General features: G+C 37.7%; 1 long non-coding RNA gene across 1 annotated transcript; it reads right to left on the reverse strand.

The window, feature by feature from the left end:
- Positions 1–10603: 10603 nt before the first annotated feature.
- On the reverse strand, positions 10604–14064 carry LOC141627335 (uncharacterized). Its single transcript, XR_012536902.1, has 3 exons — positions 13876–14064; positions 11811–11908; positions 10604–10645 (listed from the first exon to the last, which is right to left on the reverse strand). It is a non-coding gene; the product is annotated as an uncharacterized LOC141627335 (long non-coding RNA).
- Positions 14065–14337: the final 273 nt, after the last annotated feature.

Genomic DNA, 14337 nt, shown 5'->3' on the forward strand with positions numbered 1-14337 from the left:
CACTCATAGATGCAAAACTAGCCTGGTGACCTCCAATTAGCCCTGATAGGACAAGATTCAGGGATCCAAACCTCGGCTGAATCAGGGATCAATTTTTTCTCCCTTAAAATCCCGTCATAATTTATTTTCAACAGGTTCTCTTCAGAAAAAGAAGACTCAAGTGACCGGAGAGCAGAGAAAATAGAATCTTGGTACTTGAAAGCTATAGCACGAGCAGGAGGATCAACTTCAACCACCTCCTCTTCATGGGTTTCTGTTGGTTCAGGACCAGCCGCAACCTTCTGAGGAGCAGGGCGTTTTTTGGCTCCCATACTCTTTGGTATTTCTTAAAAATAAATATATTTGTGAAAATTAAGAAAATTCTTTAAGAATTGCAGGGAACAAGTTAGTTTTTGATTTCTGGAAAATTAAGAGTTGTAGAGAGAATATAGCGAGAGAAGTAGAAGAATTTTGGTGAAAAATAAACTCATTCTTAACACCGTATTTATAGGAGCAGTACAACGGTGTAAAAACCCTAGAAATTGCAAAATTGTCGGCGTGACATCATCAAGCTAGCCGTTGTAGTGTTTAACGGTCACTAGAAGTCTAAGAGTCACATAATAACTATGATTCTCTTTATTTTTTGAGCCCGAGAAATTGACATCTCACCCCTGGCCTGATCCAACACGGGTAAAATGTCAAGGGGCAATTGTTAGGCCCAAATTAACCTGGACCGACTTTTGTCCAGCCTGGCATATTTAGGCTGATTGGGGAAACCAAGCTCCGAACAAATCTAATTATTATTTGGCAGATAAAGGATACCAGAAGTCAAGAAAGCTACTGAACCCTTGAAGAAAGACCTGATGGTAAGCCTAGAATAGCCTGATGGGACTCTTAAACAGGCTGGATCAAATTAACAAGCAGAAAAACGGTTATATAAAAAGAAATACCCATGTCCTTTTCTCAAAGAAGACCAAGTACAACTATAAGAGCACACTATTTCCATAAATCAGAACGCGCAAAAGGAGAAGAACAAAAGTTTGTTGAGGGAGAACAAGTCAACCGGGTTAATAGGGAATGTGCCCTATTTTTCAGCTAACAACTCCAACGATCAAGAGGAATGTTGGATTGAATGCAATGTTAATATTGAAATATTATAAATAGCTTGAGGAAGCATTTGTAAAGGGGGAGAGAAAGAGATCACTTGAATATAATTTGTCTTCTGTTTTATTGTATATTCAATCATTTATTCCGTATTAATATTCAGCTTATCCAAAATATACAAACAACATCGTTTATACTTCATACTTTCCATTCATTTATTTATACTTTTAACTTTGATATAAAGAGCTAGATACCCTCACTAACTAATTATCAAGCCGGACCCTTACAGGGAAAATCTTGCTAAAACAGTAACCCCATTTCTTCTCACCTAGGTTTTAGAACTGATAAATGAAACTAAGAAAAGTGACGGACAACCTTTTATACCAATCTCGCATCATTAACAAAACCCGTCAAACTCAGCCCGTAAAACTCACTTACTCGACCGAGTAAGGCACTTACTCGACTGAGTAAGGCACTTACTCGATCGAGTGCCCGTTACTCGATCGAGTATCCAACTTACTCAATCGAGTACCCTACAGGCAGACTACTGTTTTGCGTCAAAAACTACTTACTCGACAGAGTAAGCCGCACTCGATAGAGCACCCCAAGACACATAAAACCATAGTATTGCAGTCTTCCCTCCTTAAAAAGAACTTCGTCCCCGAAGTTCAATCCATACTCAAAACAAACATACAAACTCGACCAAGACACAACAACGCAACTAAGAACTCAAAACGAAACCCCAACCTATAAAACATGAACTCTTAACACCAACTATGTCTACCTCCACAACATGACTCACGATTTCGTATCCACCACATTATTGCCATCGTATCCACCACATTATAGCCTCTCTCGACACTAACTCCACAAACGCCGCTAGCTCCGTTTCACTAACATATTATCCACTAGAAAATATAATATCAACATCAAACGGAATGTTACACAACAACTGAAGCACGACTAAAACCTAGGAAAACAGTTCTTACATTCAAGGAAGACCTATTCATCATTTCACACAAATAGCATGGAACATTTGACTAAGCATAAATAACGACAGGAAGATTATAGAAGTCAACCAACCATCCCCGGATAAATAGGGCACGAGTCCTATTAATCAGGAAACCCTAAACCACCCTAATGGAACCGTTGCAAGGCTACTATAAACATAATAGAAGAATATAATAAGAGGATCACTTGCTCACTCACTTACCCACTCTTACTTTAATTTCATACTTGTATTCAACACAATATTTATCGTTATTATTAAGCAACCGTACTTTACCTTTCGCCTGACATACATATTCCCTGTCAGGGCAACTAAAATCATAGTAATAATCCCTCCTGGCTTGGTGCCCGTGGTTTTTTCCCTTATTCCTAATGACTTTTATACTTCTAATTAATCCCCTTTATCCTCCCTTGTCACACAAATTAGATCAAAAACCCTGGGAATAAGGGAAAAAACCACGGGCACCAAGCCAGGAGGGATTATTACTATGATTTTTAGTATCCTGACAGGGAATGTATTTGTCAGGCTAGGAATAGAGTATGGTTGTTTAATAATAATGCTAAGGTAGTTTATGATTACAAATATGAGAGTAGAATGCGAGTGTGTAAGTGATCTTTCTTCTTTCTTCTTTCTTCTTCTATGCTATTTATAGTGGTCTTCTTACCCTTGTAACGGTCCTCCAAGGTTGTTTTGGGTTTTTCCAGTAAATAGGCCTCGTGCCCTATTTACCCGGGAGAGGTTGGTTAACTCCTGAAGTTGGCTGCCTTTGTCTTTGCAGGGTTGACTGTTTCATAGTTGTTGTGAATTTTGTTGAATAAGTCTCCCATGTAAATATGAATCACTTTTCTGAACTTTAGTTATTGCCTGACGCATTTTGGTTGTGCTTAACATGTGGCTTGATGAGATATCCTTTCAGGCCTGGCCTAATAGGCGCCTGACCTGACTTTCCCTCCTGGCTGGCACCTATTCAGGTGTTTGGACGTCTTATATTGAATGTCTTCTGTTCAGGCTTAGCTTAGACAATCGCCTGATTCTTATCTGATCAGGCAGGGTAAATCTGGGCCCAACAATTGCCCCTTTTCTTCTTATTCCTAGTGGATAAGGAGATAAAAAAATTCGGACCAGGCAAAGTGTATAGGAATATTTTCCCGGAAAAAGAATTTGAGTTACTTTCAACTTCTATAACGGCTAATGTTCATAAATGAGGTAGGTTTATCAAACCCTAGGAGAGTCATGATTGGATTTGTCTATTTGTGTTATCCGTTGGATTTTTGCGGCTATAAAAATGCTTGAACCGTTTGCTTGCTTTCACATTTCCATTCTTGAACTTTCTAAATTTTCTTTCACTTCTCTCTAATTCCTTTATGAAATAAACCCTTCTTTGAAAATCTTCATATTCCAATCATTCAAAAAATGGTCGGTGGAAGGAGAAAGACTTCTGCATCAAAGGCTGTTGCTGGGGCTGAGCATGCTCAGGTAGATGTTCCAGAAATTATTCCTGAAGATGAAGTTATGGAGATTTCTACCCCTGCAGAAATTCTGTCTATGACGTACAAGGGTGTCACTTTTGCCCCTGTAAAATCTTTGTCTACTTCTTTTCCTGAGGCCAATCAATTGAAGCCCTCTTTTGAGCATTAGTTGAAAAGTAGGAGTCTTCTCCCTTCTGGTGCTAAAGTCTGGGTCCTTGAGAATGGTCCAGTCAGGATTAATTGGTGTAGTCTTGGCTGGTTCTGTATTTTTGAATGGGCTTTCAAAGGAGGTTACAGGCTTCCCTTTTCTCCATTTATGGTTGAAGTCATCAGGGCCATCAAGGTTGCCCCTTTCCAACTTATGTCGATGGTTTGGAAGATTGTACATTCTGTTGAACACCTATGTGCCAAGCATAACTTGGTGATTACCCTTGAAAATTTCAAGAATGTCTGCCATTTGAAAAGTAATATCACTAGCCGCTTCAATCTTCAAGTCAGGGCAAAGATGACTCATCTGATTACCAATGTTGATTCATGTTAGGCCTGGAAATCCGCACATATTTCAGGATAACATTTCACCATGCCCTGACCATTAGGAGGTCAGGGCATCAGGGTATCAAAAGACAGGCGCCAGCCAAGGAGAGGACAATGGTCAAAATATAAGGACAATATTTGACCACTTCAAAGATAATATTATTGTCAATATTCGGACATTAATTATATCATTAAGGAGAAAGATTTGGTAATAAAAGTCATGCAATTAAGAGAGTAATTAAGCGCATTAAAGAGCATTAATCCGAGCAATTAAGGAGGAATATTCACGTTAAGTACAAGATTTGGCAGCCGTTCAGCTCGGCTATATAAGGAGTACTTGAAGATTATTTGAAGGAGACGCATACTCGAGCATACAACATTATCACACAACACTTTAGCTGTTTTACAATCATTTGTGCTAAATTACCCAATAAGATAGTGAAATCCTCTCCTGGCTTGGTGCCTGTGGTTTTTTTCCCATTTAAGGGTTTTCCACGTACAAATTCCTTGTCTTATTTTTACTCGTTTATCTTACTTTACTTTTCTAATTCCATCTCATGCCCTGCATATTCACAGATAAGTTCGAGCTAGTTAACCCTGCCTAAACATACCCCGACCTGATTCCACCCTGCGTAAAATCCATATAAAACAATTGGCGCCGACCGTGGGGAATCTAGCTCTTTAAAAATCTTGTTTCCTTATCTTACAAAAATCCAAATAACCTACAAAGATGGCCCAGCCTACAATCGAAGAACAATTGAACTCATCCCTCCAGCAACTTGCTGAGTTGGAAGATTTGAAAGACAAGGTAGCTCAAACTGAGGCTGAAATCCTTCAGTTAAGAGAATTTGAGTCAGCTCTGAAACAAAAACTGGAAAAAACTCAAGCAACAAGTTCTAGATTCCAGCCAGGAACGCCATTTGCATCAATCATCAAAAACATTGTTTTTTCCAGCTTGGGTAGTCCAAGTGGCTCTAAATTTATCATTGTTGATGGTGATGGTAAGCCAAACAATAACAATAAAAAACCTGATGAATCTGCAGCAGCCATCATGATGGCAGTAGTGCAGGAGATTAAGAAACTAAATGAAAATTTTGAAAAGATACCTGGAGTTCCTGCCATCTTGGAGGAAGCTGCCCCTGACAGTTATGCTGATTCGCCTTTTATAGACGAAATAGCAAAAGTGGATCTGCCTAAAAAAAATGTGATTCTGTCTATGAAAATTTATGATGGGACCACAAATCCACAGAATCATGTACCTCTCTATAAACAGAAAATGTTAGCTGCATCTATCCCTAGTGAGTTCAGGCAAGTTTTCATGTGCAAAGGGTTTGGAACAACCCTGATCGGACCTGCACTACAATGGTACATCAACCTGCCAACTGGGAGTATCCATTCTTTTGCCAATCTGATCAACAACTTCAACCAGTAGTTTGCAAGCAGTAGGGAGTTGGAGAAACGATCCAGTGATCTTTACAGGATTACGCAGAAGCCAGAGGAGACTCTCAGGGTATTCCTCGCCAGCTTTAACAAGGAGAAAGTGTCCATTCCCAGGTGTGACGTTGGAACAGCAGTGGAGGCATTCAGACAAGGGCTGCTACCTCATAGTGATTTTTACAATGAGCTCACTAAGTATCCCTGTCAAACCTTCGAAGATGTCCAGGCCAAGACTCTTGCATATATCAGGCTGGAAGACGAAAAAAGTTAAAAAGTTGGATCATCCAGTGGATCAAAGGATTATGAAAAGAACAATAGGAAGAGCAACAAAGGAAACAGTTAAATACCTACTCCATATTCCAGGCCAGACCATTCAGAAGTCAATCTGGCATATGAGTATCAAGGTAAGGCTAAAGTCTTCCCATCTATTTACGAACATAACTTCAGTGTTGATATTGTAGGCCTGATCCAGCGACTTGACAACATGGGACCAGCAGTCTGATGGCCTAGGAAGGTGGAAAATCCCAACCCTAGGAGAGACAACTCCAAGTGGTGTGACTTCCACATGGGCCTTGGACATACAACGGATGATTGCTTCACCCTGACGAAAGAAGTGGCCTACCTGTTGAAATCCGGATACCTAAAAGGCCTAATCAGAACAAAGGGCGTAAATGGAGATCAGAGCAAGGAGAACCAGGAGCAAAAAGAGGACCACAACCTTCCTCCACCACTCCCAATTTATGAAGTAAAATTCATATCTGGTGGATCGTAAATTTGTGGCCTGATCAGTTCAGCAGCAAAGAAGATAGCCATATAGCCAGAACGCCAAGGACTACATCACCCTGCAAACCGAATCATGTCCCGTCAATCACTTTCAGTGATTGTGACCTGGTAGGGATTCCTAATGTTCATCATGATGGCCTGGTAATCTCAATGCATATTGGAACTGCAACAGTGAGGAGGATCTTAGTAGATGGAGGCAGCTCAGTGAACCTGGTCATTCTTGATATATTGAAAACCTTGAATATTGGTGAAGAACAAATCACCAAGAAGTCCAGTGTTTTGGTAGGGTTTAGTGGAGAAACCATAAGCACATTGGGAGAAACCCATCTCCCAACTTATGTTGAAGGTGTCTTATCCTACGAGAAATTTGGAGTCCTGGATTGCTAGTCATCCTACAATGCAATCCTGGGCAGCCATGGATCTATAATGTCAAGGTTGTACCATCAACCTATCATCAGTGTATTTAGTTACCGACAGACTGGGGCATATCAACAATCAAAGGAGAACACAAGGCAGCACAAGAATGCTATACAGCGGCATTGAAACCTTCCAAGGCAGGTAAGTCCCTTGCATAGCAATTACCGTACCCTGTCAGGAGCACTTATGTGGCACCATCCAGGATGGAAATAGATCAGGTAATCCTAGAACCTGAGTATCCTGACAGGTATGTTCAAGTTGGGTGTGACGCCCGAGAATGTGTCAGGCCAGAACTGGTAAAGTTTCTTAAGAATAAATCATCTTGGTTTGCTTGGTCTCATTTTGATATGACTGGAATTAGTGCTGATGTAATTACACAGAAACTTAACATTGATTAATCTTTTAAGCCTGTGCAACAGAAAAGACGAAAATTTGCGCCTGAAAGAAATGCGATAATCAATGAGGAAGTGGAGAAACTTCTGGATATGGGTATGATCAGGGAAGTAATGTACCCCGAATGGTTGGCTAAAGTGGTTGTTGTGCAGAAAGAGAATGGTAAATGGAGAGTTTGTGTAGATTACACTGACCTGAATAAAGCCTGCCCTAAGCATCCGTTTCCCCAGCCACATATTGATGCCATGGTAGATGCCACTGCAGGATTGTTGTTAAACTCCCGATCCAGATCGTAGGATCTTACGATCCTATGATCCAAAAATTGGTGACCGATCCCGATCCTAGGAAGGATCTTAATTTTGTAGGATCTTACGATTCAACTTATCTCAAATTTTTCTAAAGTTGAATATTAACCCGATTCTACGATCCCACGATTATACGATCCGATCCTACACTAGTAACATTTTAATTTTTTCTGTTAGTAGAATTTTATATATGACCATAAGATAGAAAACTACTATAAACTAGAACAATTTGTTGGTTCATGGTAAGATAATAGTGGTTTGAGATTTAAACACACACTACTACACATACCTTGCATTAATGACGCTTTTTTAAGCGTTTTTCGACGCTTTAAAGCGTCAAATTTTTGTTTATCGACGCTTTAAGAAAGCGTCAATTTTTTGGCCGTCGCTATTTTTTGATGCTTTTTTTTGTCAGCAAATTTGACGCTTTTAAGCGTCTTCAAGGACTATTGACGCTTTTAATTGTCAATAAATTTGACGTTTTTAAGCGTCTTCAATGACCGTCGACGCTTTTTTGGGTCAACAAGTTTGACGTTTTTAAGCGTCTTCATTGACTATTGACGCTTTTATTTGTCAACAAATTTGACGCTTTTAAACGTCTTAATTGACTATTGACGCTTTTATTTGTCAACAAATTTGACGCTTTTAAGCGTCTTAAGCGACTATTGATGCTTTTATGTGTCACTCGACGAGACAGAATTAGGCGTCAACTATTTCTATATTGACATTTCTTATTGTCACGGTATAATTTCGGCTATTAGATTTTTGAGAATTTGATTTCTTAATAAAATCGTAGAGATTAATTAAATAGACCTATATTCTGCATTCAAAACACCCTTGTAGTAATAACAAATGTAGGCGTTCACTCTAAAAAAATTGTTCCAAGGGAAACATGTAAATTAAATTAGATTTAATTTCACACAAAAAGATCATCTAGTAATCTACTCTATTGCTCCCATCTTTTTGCTGGATTAGAAGTTCCCCTCTTTTCATGTTTCTCTTAGCTGGTCTATTAAATACTTTTGCCAACCTGTTAAATGTAAACAAATAATAATATTAACTATCCTTAATACTTAATTGCCCCAAAAACTAAATAGCACAAGAAGTTAGTGTACTTATATAATTGATGCAAAGGTCATGATGAGAAAAAAAAATGAAGCAATACTTCACGTTTGGATTATGCAAATAACATTATTGACTCAAGTGACCCATTTGCTATTTCTATATCTCCAACAAATATATAAATTTTTTTTTATTGAGAAGTTCTGCGAGTGCTTACCGTTATACACACGTACTTATATCGATATCGATATTTTCGCATAGTGCTTCCGTAAAAGACATTTCTTATTCTCATCATCAACAAACATTGCATATAATCGTTTAATATAATCATTTATCTGAACAAAATACTGAAAGTCCTCGCTTGGTTGGAGTACCATGGAATTTCATTATGCTGAAGTTAGCAAACATGTCCTCTTACTAAGTTTGCATAAATTATTGGATGTTAGTTATGTGTTAGAGGCGAAATGCGATTACAAGGCATTTACCAAATATGAACAAAAAATGTAATGTACCTTTTTCCGCAATCTTTTGTTCCGTATTTTTGGATTTTCAGTCCTAGTATTTGCCTTGTCTATCATCTTCGCATCAGCTACCAATGAACTCCAAAAAAGACCTACAAACAAATTAAATCAAGAAGTCATAATTATCAAGGAACTTGGATTACTGAAGCTCCAATAACAACATCGACTTCTATACCAGATATATAGCTTCATAAGAAGATCTTTAGTCTTGACTTACTTCCACTTTGTTACGGAAACAAACGAACATTAAAGGCATCAAAAGAGTCTTACTCATAGCGAATGAATAATGTTGACATTTTGTATTGGACTGGCATTCAAAAGAGCCATAAATGGGAAAACCTGAGAAAAGAAGTGGTAAATCCTTAAATCAATAAAGAAAAGATCTTTAAAATTACAAGTTTAAAATGAATTTGCACAGGAGTTGTGCACAGCATAAAAGCATCAATCCAAACGAAAAAACAGAGGAAATATTTTTATTTTTTTGTCATTGCTCTTGAACAATAAGCTAGTATACTTGTACACTTTCATTTTGTTGTCATTGCTCTTGAACAAGAATCAGTCGTGCCAAGTTAACATCTTTCACGCATATAGCCTTCGATTACATCCAAGATAAGACGCGGTCATTGAACCTGCTAATTTAGTACTCTATAGTTTATAGTATAAAAAACAAAAATAAAAGTTTGCACAACCAAGATGAACTGTACATATGCAACTCAAAACAGACACCAATTCCCCTTTTGAATTCATATTTCCATACAAATATCCAATGTTAGAAGTAAGAGAAATGGTTACCAATTCTTTGATCAGTATATTTGATAGTGACATGCCTGAAAACAGCCCTTCAATCAGGTCTAGCAAAATGTGTCTTGACCTTAGTCCTAGAGACAATATTCATGCCATTCTTAAAATGATGTAGGGACTGAAGCATGGCGATCAAAGTTGACCCGGCAATCCGGCATCGATCATAAACGGGATATATCAATAACATTGATTAAACCTGCCACTCTACCAGTCCACCCATGGTACAAGATACAATGACAGGCGCCACATAAATATGTCAGTGTTTCATTTAGTGCATATGAGTGGAATTGAACATACCTGCTGCATTTTCATAAATATGCAGCACTGAGAAGCCGAAACTCGCATAATTTTTACAGACACAAACTATCATATAATTAAACCGTTCATAGAAGGAAGTCCAAAAGAAACATCTTAGGTCAATCACTTATTCACTCTTAGTACACAAATCAACAAACTAGTGACTATCTTTCAGTCAGAACACAATACCTTTTGTATCCCGACGATAAAAAAAATTCAACATGAGTTCTAAGTCGAGAACTTCATTTTAACCAAAAATTATTGTTCAGTCACTACTCCATATTTGCTATTTGTAAATGACAAAGTTAAGTCCCAGTTTCATAGATTAATTGGAAGGGAAAAAAAAAAGGAAACATGGGCGAGAAATTGAGAATGACTGACAACTTACTTGTATAGGAGACGCAACCCAATATCCCCTTTACTACCACCTTGCTTCTTGGGCAAAAGCGTCTGGTGTGAATGTTTGGCAATATACCCCCGTTGGCCCAACAGCTTCTTCTTGTTCCTCGTTGCGTTACCAGCCAACTCCAACACCTACCAACACATACCTTTGGTGATTCAATTCCATATATGATTAACTTGAATTATTCAATATAAACTTGATTTAAGAAAATAATTGCTGCAGTCCTGGCCAGTTTAATGTATCAGCTATGGACTGTCGGGAACAAGTGCAGAATCGAAGGGGTGATGCCAACCCCAGATATTGTTGTGAGGAAGTATTAGGAAGAAGTTAGAATGCGAGTTTGATGTATTAAACCTCAATCAAAAATTCGAAATGTTAACAATTGGATGAGTAGTCTATGTTTAGTTTAATGGTGAATACAAGCTAAGAGGACTTAGTAGAATTGTACTGATATTTTTGAACTTAATGAGAACTTACACTTTCCCAAAAAAAAAAAAACAATTGTCTACAGTGGTTTTTGAACCCGCGATTTCCGAAACAATATACGGAGTATAGCTGAGCATTCTTCAAGTAAATACAGAATTCTAAAATAGCAGAACCAACAAACGGACTAAAAAAATCGAAGGCCCAGAAATATGGAACGGATATTCATGGAGTTGAAACCCTCGGAATTTCGAGAATTTAAACAAGACGATGAAAGCAGCGATTTTTTTTCACAACTTTTTTTATGCTCTCGATTGCATTAGTCCACAGCCCGCCACTATCCGCGTCCTGCCACTACTACTCACAACAACCCCCCACCTAGCTACACCAAAAACCACAACACCAACACCAAAACCATATGCTTAGGAAAAACCAAACAACTTTCCTAAGCATATTCTGCTAACAGCTAACCTAAATAGATCGATGGTTGTTAGCAAGATCAAGCATGTATATTAACACGAATAATTTGACAGGTAATCAAATAGCGTGAAAGTATAACATCCTCAGAGCAAAATGTCTGATTAGAGCATCAAGAAAAGTTTGGACTAGTAGTCATAGTATTCCAATATTAGCCATGGTTAAGCACGTGCTGCTCACAGGTGCCTTCATATTAATTTGTTTGACAGAACCAATATATCATCAACTATTCGAGACAAAACGATTAAAACACATAACCGACCTGCATTATATATATGGAGTTATAAGGATCAGCGCAAACCAAACAGGGTAAATACTTCTTTCTGAAGTCGTTTTTCTTTCTATAAAATTATCAATGCATTAATCGTATCCAATAATATAGGCTAGAAACCATACTTTCAAGCTGTGACACTTGCTCAGGTGTCAGTTTGGCCGAGAACCCAGTGGCTGCATTCTTGTAAACATAAATCAACGACTCTTTTGCAGCATCGTCACTGTTGAGCAGATAAATTGTTATGATAAGTTGTAGATGATTAGTAAATAATGAATAACAAATATTAAAAAATGAACAGCAATTGTTGCAAATTAGTTAAGTTGCAGGTTTTGACGAAAGAAGAAAAGGTTCACACAAGAAGACCCATGACGCTCACTGACATTGCATAGACGTCTAATACTTGAGCGTAACTTTGCTCAATTAATAATAGGGTTCTTAACTTGGTGACGAGGGGGGTAGAGGAAATGTTGTCCCGGCCCTCCAGTTACCCATCAAAAGTTGAGCGTAACTTTGCTCAATTAATAATAGGGTTCTCAGTTCTCACTCAGAATACAATTTCCCGCAGGGATAACAAAACTCTACGAAATATAGCTTATATATAATTATGTCCAATAGCTAACATTCATTGGGTATGTGGGTCGATGAATGTAATTAGAGTGTAACTTCATTTTCCCGCAAATGCTCTTTGCCATGCCAGGTCATAAAGGAATAGTACCTAAGCTAGGATTAACTAAATATATTTAGTAATTTCCCGCAGGGAGTTGGACTAGCATCAAATTTCGCTCAAAGACTTTCTAGCAAGCCGGATATGCATCTGAGAATCCAGTTCTCCACAGCTTAGACGTCCCATAGGAATTTGGCTCCAATCACTATCCGAGTGACCAATTAAGCTTTACAGCATGGTTGTCCAAAGATAAGGTTTTTCAACACAGTAGCCATCCAATTTAATGTTCCCTTCATTCCAATCCACTTGTCACAGTTATCAGGAACGATCATCTTCCTTGTTCCTTAACTATTATATGTTTTGTATCACAATTGCCAAAATAAAATAAAGGTCCTCATATAGATAATCATCTCACACAAAAATATTCTTCAAATAGCGAGCTTTAGTGGTAATGGGCAACTCTCAAAGTAGAGGATTCAGGTTTTGGTAGAGTGGGTCTGTCTGAGTAAAACTCAGGATTTTTTTATTCTTTTCTTTGCATCAAAGCCCTTACGAAAGTCAGAACTAAAAGTTGCTCAAGTATCCAAAGTTAACCTTTGTTCACAAGAAAGTATATCATATCATAGATCATGCAAAGGCAGCATCGACAACTCATTCATAATAGAGAAATGTTGACTATAGCAGGAAATAAAAAACAAGTAGCGAGTATAAACTCTACACTAAGCATGAAGAAGCAGAAAATGAGTGCCGTGGGAAAACTATCCTACCTATGTGCCTGTTACATTACACTTCACTGATAGAGCAATTGGAGAATCAAACATCGTACTGTGCATTCGCAAATTTTAAGTTAGAATAATCAAAGGGTTGCTCCTTTTCACTCCGATGGATTATCAAACCTTGGGATTCTAAATATTGTTCAACTAAATCTAAAGTCTAAGTCTGAAGGTTTCTCGTATTCATGGTGATATGGAATGCAGTAACGAAAGTGAAACCAAAAATCACACATACAAGTGAAACTCATCAAAAGTAAAATACAACAATGGATATATAGATAGATAAGGCGTTGATCATGAGACTGACTGTGCTTCAACTTGATACTTGGTTTTACAAAAGTGTCAATTAATTAGAAACTCGAAGTTGCTAATGTTAATGATTCAAAATAAAAAGCAATCACTTTTTAAAGACAACAGTATTTGCCAACAAAATTTGGTCTGTTAAATTTATCGAATTAACAACATCAACTCTGCCTCAAAACAAATTATCATCTGCAGATGAGAGGAATCAATTGAACAAAGGAGTCCCAACCAACACGAATTTCAACAACTATACAAAAACATCAACTAATTAAGACTGAAAATTTATGCTTTCCATTCCTCCAATCGGAATTATTAATTGAAACTGAATGCGAAACAATAAATTATCGAATTGAAATTTTCGATCGAAATTATCCATATTCCGATTAAATCCATCAAAATTAACATCAATAACATACAAGTAATTGAAAATGGATGAGAAAATCGTACCTATGATATGTAATAAGCAGATTGCATCTTTGCGAGTTGAAGAAGTAGAATTGATTGGCAGATGGATTCGTTTTGATGATGATTGAAACCAGGAATTTTGATGTTAGGGTTTTATTTGAAGAAGATGAGAGTATAGCGCGATAGTGGATGAATATAATTAGTGGAATTATTTGAGGAATTTTAGAAATTGCGCCTCTCAGTAATTGTACCTGGCGGTTTTCCAAAAAAAGAAAAAATTGGAGGGTTATTTACATCCACGCTTTAGGAAAGCATCAATACAAAAGCGTCATCAGTGTAAGGGATTTGTAGTAGTGACAACCTTTCATCATATTTTGTTAACATAATTACGTATTTAAGTTAATAAGTAGGATCTTACGATTCTCCGATCTGATCCTACCGATTCATTTCACGGTAGGGCACGAGAGGCTGACATTCATGGATGCCTCCAATGGATTCAATCAA

The sequence above is a fragment of the Silene latifolia genome, chromosome Y (genome assembly GCF_048544455.1).
Source record: "Silene latifolia isolate original U9 population chromosome Y, ASM4854445v1, whole genome shotgun sequence".
In the NCBI taxonomy this organism is placed as follows: domain Eukaryota; kingdom Viridiplantae; phylum Streptophyta; class Magnoliopsida; order Caryophyllales; family Caryophyllaceae; genus Silene; species Silene latifolia.